At 45.7% G+C, this 15,611-nt stretch overlaps 1 long non-coding RNA gene across 1 annotated transcript in view; it reads right to left on the bottom strand.

Annotated features, from left to right (window-relative positions):
* Positions 1 to 273: 273 nt before the first annotated feature.
* The window catches only part of LOC142490988 (uncharacterized), a 59,657-nt gene continuing 44,319 nt past the window's right edge, over positions 274 to 15,611 (bottom strand). Inside the window, exons 2-3 of the long non-coding RNA XR_012800203.1 lie at positions 6,273 to 6,534; positions 274 to 914 (exon numbers count right to left, since the gene is read on the bottom strand). This is a non-coding gene — a long non-coding RNA (uncharacterized LOC142490988). The remainder of the gene's footprint in view (positions 915 to 6,272; positions 6,535 to 15,611) is intronic.

Genomic DNA, 15,611 nt, shown 5'->3' with positions numbered 1-15,611 from the left:
CTCTTAGTTCTGTGTATGACCACACCACGTGTTGCTTGATGGCAAGCAGAACTAAACTGCTGAAACCTGTGCTGACATTAATGCGCGAAACAAATGAAAGCGCCATTTTAAAGGCGTAGTCCCATTTCATAAAATAGAGGGATCCTGGTTTTCCGTGTTTGAAAAAATAATCGTTGTTTATTGTGGGTGGGTGTTTTCATTTTATTTAAAAATAAAAATAATTCAGTGTTGGCAATGAAAACAAATTGACACTTCTTTGAATTTGGTATTTTATTAGGGTACATTTTGTTAGTTTTCTTCCATCCCCCCACCCCGTGATTCCCTTATCTTCTACCTGTGGATGGGCTGCCAGCAAGAGGTGGAATTTAACGGGAGCGGATGCTTCATTTCTGGTGTTAATCGGTTTTAACTGAAAGTGCAAGATCAGTCAGTGTGTTTTTTTTCCGGTTACAACCGGAATCCCTAATAAAAAAATAAATAATAATAATAAAAAAAAAATATATATATATATATATTATACTTGTATTATACATATATATATATATATATATATATACTTGCAGATTAGCCCAGTAGTCATCCTTGCAATATCAATGCTTAGCGTTTATTTAATGGATGGCATTTTTAGGTACCCCATCAAAATATGTTGCATTATGGAAAACTACTGGAGAATATCACAATGATGTAAGTGATTTACGTGAAACAAAAAATAAAGCAATTTTGTCTTTTTTTTTTTTTGCCTTGCTGACTTTGAGAGCCACAAATCTCCAGTCTAAGAGCTATATACAACTGAAAAAGGATTATTTATGAATTACGACTTTCCAGTCTCCCAGCCCCTCCACACACACGGAGTATAAGGGCAGCGGAGGCGACGTACGAAGAGGAGAACGTAGGGGATGGATAGGCACAGCAACCTGGAAAGACAGAAATAGTCTTGTGCAACAGCAAAAAAAAAACAATTTAGGGCTAGAGAGAGCAGCAAGGCGGTTTTACACACTGGCACTGAGCGTTTAATCTGTACAGTACAGCGCTGCATTTATATCACTCCTTCCCGTGCCCATCTGTCTTGTACTGTATGTCTACTCTCTGGGATCCTCTCTTGTCTCTATTAGTGTCCATAAAAAGAACTGTCCTGGGAAGACCCTGATTTAAATCACTGTGCCAGCCCCTTGTGATCTTAAAACAAAGTAACATTATCTACCAATTGAGAACCAAAATAAGTTCTTGGGGGCAGAAGAAACCCAATGTGCAGTGCTGTGTACACTGTAATGCTAAATAACCTTTTTGTTATTCTTGAGCACTTATTTAGTAAGAAGCAGTGCATTTTTGGGTACTGAGACTTGCTTGTTTACCAGATTTAATTACATCCATGTACAGTACCTATGTGATAATGTAAAGACGCCAGGATACAATGCTTCCGAAAACGTCCAAATATTTATTCACGACATTAGTATTTATAAAAAAAAAAATTTTAAACAACGTTTAAACCCACAAGGGTCTTTCTCCGTTGGATGCTGCAATCACACGAGTGCCTAATTATTACAATCATTTAAAAAGATGTTTAAAAAATCAAAATTTTCTTGTTAGTCCATGCACCACGCACTATTATTTATTTACTTTTTTAATATTCTGCACAGCTCGGAATTGACACGATTATTTTTCCACTAGCATTGACTTTGTTGATGCTGCCGTGCCTGACATTGGTATGTGCATGCTAATGTATGTTATGTATGGGCTGGGAGTCACAATAGCTTTCAACTGGTGAGGTAGAGGCTGGGAAGCAGGGTTTGTTATCAGGCTCTTGACAGTGCTGACTCCAGCTGGTCAGCTGCTCTTCACATGAGGATGGGTGAAGGGATTCTGCTCTTAAGGAGGACTGTAGCAGTTAGTGGCTGATAATGCTATGAATAGCTTTGCAACCAGGGAAGCTAGCAGCACCATGCCTTTGCAAATCCGTTACCTGTAATTCTGAAGGCAGAGAGGCTACAAAATAACCTGCGTGTGAAGAGTATGGTTATTGCCCTTCAAGGTGAATTAAGTAGGTCCGCTCCACATCTGACGTGGTATTTGTGGCACACTGTTAGTGGCGTCAACATAACCTCTGTATAAGGAGTCGGTGGGCAGGTCAGCAATATCCTTTTGTCCATTCCTTCTCCTCATACGGCCCATTTTCAATATGCTGTGAAATGGATTTCCACTGAGACGGAAGAGCTTGTCTCCTTTCGAATGAATGGGACTGTAATCTTCTCCAGCACAGAATTGATCGAGCATTGGATCTGTCCGTCTGTCTCCAATTCAATCAGCACAGTCAAAGATTCCCAAGATACTTACCGGTAAAGGTTGCGTGTGGCAGTCCCCTCCAGGAGAAACAAGATGGCAGGCTAATAGAAATCCACAGCGTCACTAGTTGTGGCTTCTTATTGGCCCATGTGATGCAGGGGATTAAACAATGACTAGTAAGCAGGGGGTCCTGGGAGCTGAAAATAAGGTGGCTCAGCTGCAGAGACCCACTGGTTCCCATCCCATCCCGGTAAAAAGGCTTGGGTGGAGGGACATCTGTTTTTTTTTTATTTTTCTTTCCGGCAATTATACGACTAGGGATTTTCCTGAGACAATTCTAGACCGTTCCACCAAATTTGGGACAGTTGCAAACTGTAACGCTTGCGCTCACCACGAACAAGGCGGGACCCCGGTACTGAGGTGGGAAAGTATGAAACTACGCACCCACAGCAGCAGAGGCACACCTGGAGGGTGGATAGTCAAGATATCCGGTCTGGATTGGAGAGAGTGGGTTAGTCGTAGTACTTGCCAAGGTCGTAGGTAGGTGCCAAGTGGGTAGTCGAAGTCCGGAGTGCCGTTGTCTAGGGTCAGTGCCAGAAGAGTAGTCAGATGTCTGTGAGCCGTGGTCAGGGATGGAGAGTAATGGAAGGTCAGAGGCAAGCCGGGGTCAGTAATCCAGAGAATGGTCCAAAGTCTAGCCGGGTCGGTACACAGGGAGACAAGCGGCAACAAGATTAAGCAGTGCACAGGGAACACAAGGTCACCTATGACTATGCTCAGACAAAGTGTGAATGCACTAGTTGAGCATATATAGCAGGAGGTAACCAATGGGACAGAGGGGAGGAGCAGAGGTGTGTGCACAACGGATGCAGGGATAGGCTGTGAACGGTGCATGAGACAGGTGAGGGTGATCAGAGTTGACGCGCAGCTGGAGAGCGGTGCACGCACGTCATGAGTGCGCAGTGGCCGCGCATCACAAGCAGAGGGGCGGATCCAAGCTCCGTGGAATTCCTGAAAGCCCTCCGTGGGGGCATGCGTGCGCTCTGTAAGGTGCGCGGGAGGTTGCACAGCAGGGGGCAAAGAGGATGCACGCCGCGGGGGATGTGCCCTGAGAATTCTTGCAGCAAGAGGCTGTGCAGTGGAGGGAAGGAGGGAGCGTGCCACGGGGGACGCGTTCCCGTTTCCTTACACAAACCTTGATTGCGATGGGTTATCAACAGTGGCGGGTTTCCCATTATTCCAATTGGCCCATGCCTAAATCGCCAACATTTTAGTCCGGCATGTGCGATTCATGCTTTCCGGCCATGCATGGCAACGGGACAATGCTGAGGTGGAGGGCGGCACCAGGTAAGTACATAAGGGCGGCAATTTTTTAAATCCAACACTGGTTATCAATATTTAATATATATATATATTTTAGCTGTCTTTCATTTGGTGCATTCACTGTCTATTTTACTGGAATCTGCAATAACCTTACCAGTAAAAGCAAGAGCTGTGGAGGACTTCCCAAACATCAACCCAGGGCAGGTTACTACTGGAAAATCAACAGACTTCAGTGTCCCCCTGGGTACAGTCACAGGACCCTCTTTATTCCATGGCAACTGGGTCTCTCTGGGATATCTATGGTTGAAGGAGCATCTCAGTGACCATGTCTCTGAGTTTGAAGCAGGTGAGCCTGGTTTGGATCTCAGGTCATCCTGGGACCTTGCGCAAGGTCAATTTACCTCCATTTGCCTCAGGCACCACAATCGTAAATGGCGCCTGCAAAATGTGGTGTACATTGTCAGCGCTATACAGGGAGGAACAAATATATACGGAGCAACAACATTCATATTTACAGTTCCAATTAGCAACATATATTGGAGTTGCAATGAATGGAAATCGCTCAGCCATCTAACTCCTTAATAATTTCTAATGTAATTTTGATAATTTAACCTATTGAGTGCCTGAGGGGCTGCGGCACCAGAGTGCCATGGCTATTCCGGCACTAGCAATCGCGTGACCGCTGATGACGGAACGGAAGGGGAGAAGTCATGCTCTTCCTCCTGTAAGGAAGCGCAGAACACGATCGCCCCTACAGAAAGAAGCAACTAGATTAGGATGTACCTACTACGTCATGGTGTCACGATGTGCTCACCACAAACAAGGCGTGACCGCGGGGCCGAGGTGGGGATGGATATAAACACCACCCACAGGGCCGTCTGGAGTGTAGGTTGGAGTGGTACAGATAGTCAATATACTTGTCTGGGTTGCAGAGGTATGGATCGTTGCAGGTACTATTAGCTGAGGTCCGGGTTGGAAAGAGGAGAATAGTTGTTGTATGGTGGCGAGGTCAGGGTTGGAGAGGTGCGGATTGTCGAAGATAGCATGGGTCAGGAGAACCGAAAAGTGGAGTCCAAAACAAGCCGGGTCAATAAGAGAGCTGCAAACAAGAGGACAAGACAAGACTGCAAGGCTAGGAAGCAATGAACACAACGGAACATTGCATTATGCTCCGCCAATTTGCCAGTGGGGCAGCTGAGCATAAGTAGGAGAGAGCAACCAATGAGAAACCTGTAGCATGGAGGTGCGTCAACAGTGAGGATTGTGGTTGGTGAATTCGGAGCAGGAATCAGGTGAGATGAGGATTCCTGACGAGGTCTGAGGAGAGACCTGTGTGCGCCAAATGCGTGTCCCTGACGTCAGCGCGATCTCGAGGCAGAGGAAGGGCCATTAAGCTCGGAGCTGGTTGTGTGTGTGCGCACGTGAGGAGTTTGACGGGTGGTCCCAGCAGGAGAGGCGGAACCAGCAGCGGAGTAGGCGGGAGCCTCGTCAGTGAGCAGGGGTGAGTGGGGAGTGTGCCGAGGATGGCGTGACTCCCCGATCCTTACACATGGGCCCTGGAGCAGAATAGGACATCTCGCCGCCGCCATTTAGCTACAGATGGACATCTTGCTGCAGCCAGTTAGCCGTCACCACGAAAGTACGTGTATTCGCATTTTGTGTTGTGGGGTTAGGCTTTTAGGGTAAAGAGACTGGGGTTAGGTTTTTAGGGTAAAGCATTTTTAGGCTAAGGGTTAAAGTTAAGGACTTTCCTTGGTTGTGAAGTGACTGGTGGCTAAATGTCCCTGCAGCGAGGTGAGTGCGGCTAAATGTCGGTGGTGACTCGGTCGCTGCAAAACGGCTGTGGCCAAACGTCCTAGACCGCCCCTAGAGTGCCAGACCCCATGACATAGTAGCTATAGCAAACAGCAACCAGAAGGTTGAGATACGTTTAGTAAGCTTGAAAATCAAGGCTGGCAAGCCCAACTCAAATCAAAACAACTCCAAAACAAGGGTGAAGAATAACATCTGAAGTTGCTTTCAACAAATAGTTCACTATGTCATTGCGATTTTTATTTTACTCCTTTTTAGTACTTGGATTTCTGCCAATTCAGCACTGTGCTGGTGCTTTTTGGAAACATGTCATTCACACTGTGATTCATTTCGGTGTTGCAGTACATTGACTTCCATGACTTGCCATACTTCATTAATGTGCAACAGGTCCACTTGTAACCGGAGTAGACTGTAAACCATATTTAAAATGGTGCCCAAAAGATTTCTGCTCTGTCTATATTCAAGCGCAGTACCACTACTTTTCAATGCCTGCTACAGATGTAGCAGACGTTACCTCTACCATTAACATGGTGCATCGCGTTAAAGCTGGTGCATTTATTTAACAGTGGCATTATTGAGGACACGCTTTATTCTGTGTTTTGCGTTCACGGGTGTAAGGACGTCTGCCGGTTTAGGAAATTTGGTCGCTGCCATTTTGCCGTGACCAAGTTACCGCCGGTGTTTAACAGCAAGTGACCTTGCCCGCGGTCCATTTCGCCGCTAAGGTAAATCACTAATCTTAACCAATAATACTATGCTATATCTTGCCCAAAGCGCTAAAACCTCTTTAAATGAACCCCCCTACCCTAACCTCTAAAATCCCCAACAATAACCCCCTACCCTAAAACTTACCTTACCTTAGAAGCGGCGAGGAGGGGGTCCAGCAATGAAGGGTCCCTCTGCGGCCAAACACCGTCAGGGATTTTGGTCACGACAAGACGGACGCGACCAAATGTTCCATTCCAACGTCTGCTACATCTGCACCTTAGACAGAGAGACCATCTCATGGTGGAAAAAGTGGATCTGCCTGTAGCATCCGCAACGAGATTATTATTTTTTTTTCCATTCTGATTCAGATTCCCTGCATGGTTTTGTAGAGAAGCCGCACAGAGCGCTGTACTGAAATGGAAAGGGTAGAAGAGAGGGAGTCAATTAGGCAGCTCTTGAGAGAAAGGAAGCTAAGGTTATCAGTCATTCCAAGTGAGTCATTATGTAGGACCTTCTGGGTGTAGTTAGCATATTCAGGTACATCAGTCTGAGGGATGACTAGGGATTTGTCTGCCACTAGGAAAATAAAGGCTGGGGTGGGGGGGGGGAGTTAAGGCAGCGCGATCTTGTGTGTAGAGGATAGGGGGATAGAACATAGCAAATAAACCTGGTCTATCTGTAATTTGCTCCCAGACATATAATATAGAAACACAGGGAAGCGACCCTTGGCAATGAGTCAAAATGCATACATGTTCAGTGGGATTTCATGCACAGGTTTTAAATAGCCTCTCTCCCCACGCATTTCACTCGCTAAAATTTGATTTCCTGCTCGCCTCCTCGCCTGTTTGAAATAAATCTGGTGAATTGCTAATTATGCCTTGACGAGCGGCTTGTACAACAGTTATGGATCTCCTATAAGAGTTGGGGTATCAGAAGACCTAATCAGATTTTTAGAGGGCTCCGGGGAAGATTGCAGGCAGCTTATAGTTCACAGCATTACATTACACTCTCTGTTAATGAGATATAGGGGAATATATATAAATATAGATATATATATATATCTATATATATATATAGATATATATATATATATATGTATATATATGTGTGTGTGTGTATATTAGTATGTTTGTATGTTTTATAAAAGTGTGTGGCATACATATTTACATATCTGTGTGTATATTTATTGCTTTTATATGTATTTTTATATAAAGAATTTGTGCATCAAATCATTATTGCCATAGTCCATGTTAAGGGACCTAAGTATTTCACAAACTGGATAAAAATGTACTATATGCATAGTTACTATGATATCAATAATATTTGTTTCTTGTGTAATGTGTACAATATACGCAGTACTGCACATGGAATTTTACGGGCAAGAGTCCCTCTCAGACACGGGTAAACCGAGTGACTTGCCCAATTATTGTAAGCGTTGTTGCCATATCTTAAGATAGGGGTGCTCAACTCCAGTCCTCAAGCCCCCCAACAGGTCAGGTTTCAGGATATCCCAGCTTCAGCACAAGTGGCTCAGTCGGAGACTGAGCCTCTGGTTGAGCCACCTGTGCTGAAGCAAGGATACCCTGAAGACCTGACCTGTTTGGGGAGGGTGGGGGGCTTGAGGACAGAAGTTGAGCACTGTCTAAAGGTATATTTGAAACCGTATGTTCATACAGTACCAACAAAAAAACCTATCTATAATGGGGTTAATGTTCTGCACATGTCACACTCCTGCTGTTGGCAGACCATATGATATTTGGTGGAGACATTCGTTGCAGTCTCTAGACAGAAACCGTACTGGTTAAACTTCCCTCGTTTATGTGAGCACCTGGAACATGCCGCCTGTTATCGCCTTTCATGTCTCCAAACGTTCAATGTTGTTCTGCTTTGCCCTTAAAAGACAAATTTGTTCCTGTGGGAGCTTATAAGGTGCTAATTATCATTTTTTTTTTTTGCCTTAACAATTGAGCATCATATGGCTCGGCTATTTATGCATTCCTTATCCGCTCTAGTCTCACACTGTTTATAAGCCGCGTCTTTCCAGAGATCTGAATGGCACCGTAAGATTGTTTGTTTGTTTTTGCCCTTCCAGCGCTGATGGAGTCAAAAGCCACAGCGTGCGTTTTTTTTACATTTATTTAGCCCGGAGTGGGTTATGGTCCGTGAAGCATTTTTAAGATCTTTCACCCCTCTAGCAGTGGAGGAGTTAAGAAGGCAATGAGGTGTCTCAAAAATATTAAGGGGTTAAGAAGTCCAGGCAGCATCTGCAGACCAGTGGTCTGTCCAGCACTAAAGTCGCGAGGAACGTCATCTGAGCATTTCACAATCTTCACCGCTGAAGGGGTTAAGATCGATAAGCAGCATTGCTAAATATTTGTAGTCGAGATGAGCTCTCAACGCACCAATTCTCTTAGTGAAAATTCAGATAATTAAGAGGGTGATCCAGAAGACGTCTGTTGGGGCCACTAATGACACAACTAATTATGAGGGAGCAAATGACATGGGTGACTGTGATTTAAAAAAAAAAAAAAGAGGTAGGCTCTCTCGCCATGAGGGTGAGCTGAGAGGCATGTAGTTAATCGAATCCTTCCCTCACATATTGTATGTGAGCCATTCTGACTTCCCATAATCAAGTGCCCAGGGCGATTAGTAGGTGGTAATGAGAATCCCCTCTGTTCCCCCCACCCCCGCCCATGTCTGCTACTTCCACATTATAGGGCTGCCAGGAATTTCAACTTCCTTCTTCTCTGATCACCTATTGTGAAATCGCTCGCATGATCACGATTCATTTGAAACCTCCAGTCACAACATCTGCCGTTGTTTCGCCTGCTTTCCTCTGTGTCTCAAATCCTCATTAGACTGCAAGCTCCTGTGAGTGGGGAGGACCTCGCTGCATCTGATCTGTGGCTGTCGCTGTTCTGCATGCTGCGCCTGCTGCTGCGGTATTTCACACCCGATGGGACGCGTAGGAAACCTTTTTAATAAAAAATGAAATGATAGCTAATACCCCTGGTTAGCTGTAAACCCTTTTTTGGAGTGCAGGAAGGGGGCTGCGGCGCCCGCTGGCACATCACTAATTCTGGAAACCAAAGAGGAGTCCTGGTAATAAAAATAATAATATGATCTTGTATAGTGCTGCTAATTTTACATGGCGCTTTACAGAGACATTTTGCAGGCACAGGACCCTGCCCTGTGGAGCTTACAATCTGTTTTTGGTGCCAGAGGCACCGGGAGATAAAGTGATTTGCCCAAGGTCACGACACCAGGAATTGAATCATGCTCCCCTGTTTCAAACTCAGTGCCAGTCAGTGTCTTTACTCCCTGAGCCACTCCTTCCGTTTCCCGGTGTGCCAGGTGGTGTTTGGCGTGCAGAACGCAATCGACCGGTTTCTACAAATCAGAAAATGAGGAAATTGAAAGAGGAAATCTTAATGTATTTAATTATTGATATCTTAATTTCATGCTCTGTAGCTGGAGGATGAGAGGTTAAGGTGAAATATGAAACAGATTTTTCACTGAAAGGGTAGTGGATTCATTGAATCGCCTCCCAACAGCGGCAGTGGAGGATAATACAGCAAGGGGAATCAAGATTGCTTGAAATACACAAGGCTATACAGCAAGGCACCGGGTTCCGTTCCAGGGGCCCGCCTTATAGTGAAAATCGCCGGAAAGCGGATCCGGTGATTTTCACTTCTGCGCATGCGCAAACCGCCATTTTTGCCGTTCTGCGCATGTGCAACCTATGGTGTGCGCGTGCAACCTATGGTATGCGCGCGCAACCTGCGGACTGCGCATGCGCGCCGGGCGCACCCGCTGGTTCTGCGCACGCGCGATTTTCAAAACCAACATGGCGGCCCCCTTCTCGGTGCCGCCGTATCAGCGGATCGCCGTGAAGCGCCGAGAAGCGGGGCCCTGCTGTACTAAATATAAAAAGGAGTCTTCAAAGTGTACTCGCAAGAGGCTATATGGATTCCTTGAATATAATTAATGTTTTTGATTATTATTATTTTTTTGTGCCACTTTCTATTCCTGAGATACTGCATCCAGAAAAAGCAGGACCGGTATAAATGTCCACAATGGAGAAGACTGAAGTCAAGCAAAAAGATAAATACGAATGGCTCTTATTTTCAGCAATTTTCAACAATAGGGGAACAAGTTATTCTTGGGGAACAAAGCTTCATCATACAGTAACATTAATTTAACGTTTAAATGCAGTTAATAATTATAATGTGTATTTTGCATAGCACTTTTCTTATGGTTGTATGCGCTTCACAATGACAATTTAGCGCACGGTGCGCAGAGCTGCAAATATAATTTTACAGTCCCTGTCTTGCAGAGCTTACAATCTAGTGCCTGAGGCACAGCCAGATAAAGTGACTTGTACAATATCACCACGCCAGATGGCCACAAAATATGAATGAGCCCGGTGCCTTCATAAGAGCCGTATCTGCACAAAACAAACCTATTTTGTTTCGTTTGCATATATTTAAAAAAAAAAAAAAAATAGCAGCGCAGTGTCTCACAGTTCACAACATTACGTGCAACAAATGACAAGAGGTAAATTGCACTTGACGAACGCAAGGAAAATGTCACGCTAATTATGTGACAGTGCCCTTTTCTTTCACATAATAAATACATCCCCCCCCCCCCACCCCACTTCCTTTTTCTTCCCCCTCTCGTTCTGCAAATTCGTCTTCTGCAACAGCCCATCTCTATTCTGTCCGGAGAGAATTCTTCCATGAGGTCTCACAGGGATACCTTTTCAATTGCACGATTTGGGCTTCCACTCCCTCTACAATAGCCAGGATTATTGCCTCGCAAGCCCAGTTTCTGAAGCGTCTCTTTGCAATTTCTATGACGTGACATTTCAACAGCTCATAAAAAACACATGACTGCAGCCGTGGATAATGTGCAAATTGTGCCACATTGTGGCTCTTAAGAGGTTAAGGGTTAAGTCCGGTTAATGAGGCCCTGGTATTCCTCCACAATAGTCCTCTTTATAATCTTTGTTTCTCCGCCACACTGACTGTTTCTTTCTGTTTCAAGACACGCATTTGGTATGAAGCAATAGCTGCTTTGTCTCGGGCTCTCTGTATATAGGAAGAAAGAGGGACATATTCCTCCCCCCCCCCCCCCGAATATTGCAGTTAAAAGTACAACATAATGTAAGCGCTCAGCCATGTAACAGCTTGTCTGAATATTTTAGTAACTGTTTTGCAAATCAAGATGTGAAAAACACAAAAAGAAATGATATATTACATTTTTGTAGGTGCTCACTCCGTCCAAATTATATCTTTTAAACCAAATATATGGGCGTAAAACACTTTTTCATCCTCAGTCTATTAGAAGTACCTCACAATTACACCTTTAAAGTAGCACGTTTTTGTAATTCCCTCCCTTTTCTGTTTACATGGGTGAAAGTGCTATATTCTGCAATCTGGCATTTTGGCCACGGCCGTCTCGTCGCGGCCCAGTCTCTGCCAGCATTTGACCGCCGAGGGAACCTTTGCCGCAACCACTCAGCTGCTGTATACTCGGCCACCGGGCGCTTCTCCAAGGTAAGTTAATTTTAGGGGTTTTAGCGGTTAGGGTAGTGGTTCAAGGGTAGGGAATTAGGCTAAGGGGCTAACTAAAGTTTTTAGGGTAAGTGGTTTTAGGGTAAGGTGTAGCATTGGTATTAGGGGTTTTCAGGGTAAGGGTAGGATGTTACCTTGGTGGCGAAATGGCTGTCGGCAACGAGATAAGTGGCAGCTTAACACCAGCGGATATTTGGTCGTGGCAAAACGGCCATGACCAAATATCCTAGACCGCTACATTCAGCTCCAGGGACCCTTTGGTTTCCTGAGATACATGCAGATAAATGTAGGGCATTGCTGTCTCCTGCAGGGGAATCAAAATGGTGGATTGAATCGCCTGTGTCACGCAGACCAATAGGAAGGTGCCTTGTTATCCGCCAAAGATTTAAAAACCAGGAAGACGCGTGCTCATATATATAAAAACCAGGAAGAAGCGTGCTTATATATATATATATATATATATATATATATATATATATATATATATATATTGGTGAAAGGCGGGGTTGCAGACCTGCCTAAGACATGCAGATGAGCATACAGTTGTATTTACATTTGCATATTTGCTTTGCTGTGGAGGGTTTTTGTCACTTTTTTTACTCACCATAACTTAACTCTGTATGGTAAACCCCATCCTTTAGCTTCTCTGCATACCCAGTTAACCAACCCCACACTGATGAGACCCATAAAGGTTGAAATCGCTTCTCGGCCTTTTGGCTAAGATCAAGCGAGATGAGTGCTCCTCTTGACCTGCACAGCTATGACCAAATGCAGTACTATCCTACATGGGGTTCCAGTAGGAAAGGTCTGTGGCAAGCATTTGGCCCTCTAGCTCGAGAGGTGGTGTCCAGGCCCCGGACCACAGAACCCCTGAGCCTTCGGGCTAAGGGGGGATGGTATTCAAACAACCAGCCCTTCGGGGCTGGGGTGCACCCGCACAACCCTCAAAAGAGGGGATATGATGTGAACTCCCTTGCGGGCCTCGGGCCAGAGGGAGGAAGAGACGGATGTCCTGAATCCTAACGGAGGAAGGCATCAATGTCCCTGGAGACCTAGGCTTTCGGGCTGAAATCTTCAGGGAAACCGGGCAAGGAGGGCGGGTCTGACTTCGGTTGGACAGTCCAAGGGCAAGCTCCCTATCCACTGAAGTGGACTGGGATCCGATGAGCGAGAGGGTGTACCCTCTCGTGAGGAAAAAAAAAAAAAAAAAGCTGTCTGTGGGTGCCTTGGCCCTTTGGCTTAGATCAAGGCGATATGAATGCTCCTCTCGGCCTGCACAGCTATGACCAAATGCAGTACCATCCTATCTGGGGCTTCAGTAGGAAAGGTCTGTGGCAAGCATTTGGCCCTCTAGCTCGTTGAGAGGTGGTGTCCAGACCCCGGACCACAGAATCCCTCAGCCTTTGGGCTAAGGGGGGATGGCATTCGAACAACCAGCCCTTCGGGGCTGGGGTGCACCTGCACAACCCTCGAAAGAGGGGAGATGATGCGAACTCCCTTGCGGGCCTCGGGCCAGAGGGAGGAAGAGACGGATGTCCTGAATCCTAACGGAGGAAGGCATCAATGTCCCTGGAGACCTAGGCTTTCGGGCTGAAACCTTCAGGGAAACTGTGCACTGAGGGCGGGTTTGACTTCGGTTGGACAGTCCAAGGGCAAGCTCCCTATCCACTGAAGTGGACTGGGACCCAATGAGCAAGAGGGGCAACCCTCTCGGGAGGGAAAAAAAAAAAAAAGCTGTCTGTGGGTGGCCTCTCAGCCTTTTGGCTAAGATCAAGTGTAGGGTCTGTCCTGTGAAGGATAGACCCGTCGTGACTGCACTTGGTCCTCTGGTCATGGCCGGGAAGTGCGGATATGTAACCCGGGCTATTTTATCACGGCACCCCAGGAGTGGTTAACCTGGTGGAGTCAAGTGTTCCCACACGCACTTCGACTTTTGCACGGATAAATTTGCACACCCCTACATTTTTCTGCACTGGCACCCCTTATTGCCTTCCGCTGAGGGGTAGCCATTATTTTTTTACCCGCCAGGCTTCCAGGTCTGGCGTGCACTTGTGCACATTTTGTCGTTTTGTCTGAGCACTTCCTGCACTGCATCACACAGCGCACTGGAGCACTCCCACCATGGATTGTGTTTTTTTATTTTTGGGTTATCAGTCACCTATTTTTCTTCGGAGAATTCAAGACTGTGTGCTGGTCGGTGGTCGCCATTCCCTCGGGAGAAGACTGCGGTGGGCGAGTAGGCGTGAGCTGAAAGCCCTAAAGACCTGGAACCTCCTGCTGCGCCTACTGCACGGGGAGGGGATAGGATGGACGTCGGATTCTTCGGATGACGACGTCGGTGTAACATCAGGACTTTTCCTGGCCCTCGTGGCTGAAGAGGACTGACTATGTCATGGACTTGCAGCTCTCCGGAGCCTATAGTCACAAGTTCTGCGCACCTGGTCTCACTTGACCATGAGCACGGTTTTTAGAGGTGAAATCACTTTTTCACCACCCGGGCTACAAAAAATAAAAATAAAAAGCTGTCTGTGGGTGGGTTTTCTGGGTATGCACCTTAACCCTGCCTGTGCTCAAAGCTGTGACCATGCAGCAAGCTTAAGCCTATAGGGAACCATGTTAAAAATGGTTTTTGTCACTTTTTTTACTCACCATAACTTAACTCAGTATATATATATATCTCTGTCTCTGGAACTAAAGGGTCCCAGGAGGCTGAAAATAACGTGGTTCAGCTCCGGGGGCAACATGCATCCCATCCTGGTGAAAAAAGGAGGGGTGAGACGCTGGTGGGGGATATCTGCTGCTTTAAAACAGACAACACGCATTTCCTGACACAAAATATCATTATCTCCAATGCAGGCTGATAAACCTAATATCGGAATATTTAATACCACGAGCCATTAAAAAGTATAAAACCTCATCATATTTTAGCGTTTACTTTCTAAAACATGAAAAATGAAGGTAACAAGAAAAATACTGTAAGTCATAAAGTGATATGTACATATCCTCTTTGATTGAAGAAAGACAAAAAGACAGATGTATCAACGTAAATCAAGTGCAATTAGGAGTTGGGGTTGACTCGTTGCTCCGTTCTGCTCGCCTTCGCGTCAAATGTGTGAAAGCGTTTGTTACATCTGACGCAAAAAGACCTGGCGGCTTGTATTGACGCAAATGCAAGATACAAAAGTGACGAACAATAACCCCGTGTTTGCTACATCTCAATTGACGCGCAAAAAGCGTAAAACTTGGACCAAAGACCTCGATACAGATGTAATAAAGCTTACCGACTTCGTTGTCGCAGCCCGGTGGGTCTGACACAGCTGTGGGGATCCCATTCAGAAGCACGGTCCCCCTGCAGCGGCAAACGGTGCCCCCGGCCCTGCGAACTTTAGATTTTCCCTCCGGGAACAGTAAGTCTTGCTCCATTTGTACATTGACGCAAAGAGACGCGAGATAAGAATGAAGCAATTGTTTTTTCGCGTTTTATATTGCATTTGATTTATCGGCACAAACATGGGTTTAAATGCTCGCATCTAGAACTTCGACGAGCACTTTATTTAATGAGTCGTTGTGATACTATTTCGTTTTTTTCGTTAACCGCTGACAATTTACAGGATATAGAAACAGATGATGTTTAAATACAGCAGAGTATGGTTATAATCCCTTCCTGGAAGAATTAACATGCCTTTGACGCAGGTGAAACCGGTTTGACGCCCATTGTCAATTCTCCTTGAGGGCCTGGGCAAGTCCCACTTTATCTGTCTATGCGTCAAGCACCGACATTAGTTTTTGGCTGCAAGGGCAAGGACTCATTGTGCCTGGAAAATGCTACGTACAGCTCTGCATACAGAGGCAGCGCTATGTGAGAATCAAATAATATATCACTAATGTCATTGTAACTGCACAGAAGGGAAA

The sequence above is a fragment of the Ascaphus truei genome, chromosome 3 (assembly GCF_040206685.1).
Source record: "Ascaphus truei isolate aAscTru1 chromosome 3, aAscTru1.hap1, whole genome shotgun sequence".
Lineage (NCBI taxonomy): Eukaryota > Metazoa > Chordata > Amphibia > Anura > Ascaphidae > Ascaphus > Ascaphus truei.
Note: the sequence above shows the minus strand (reverse complement) of the source record. Positions and strands in the feature narration are given on the sequence as shown.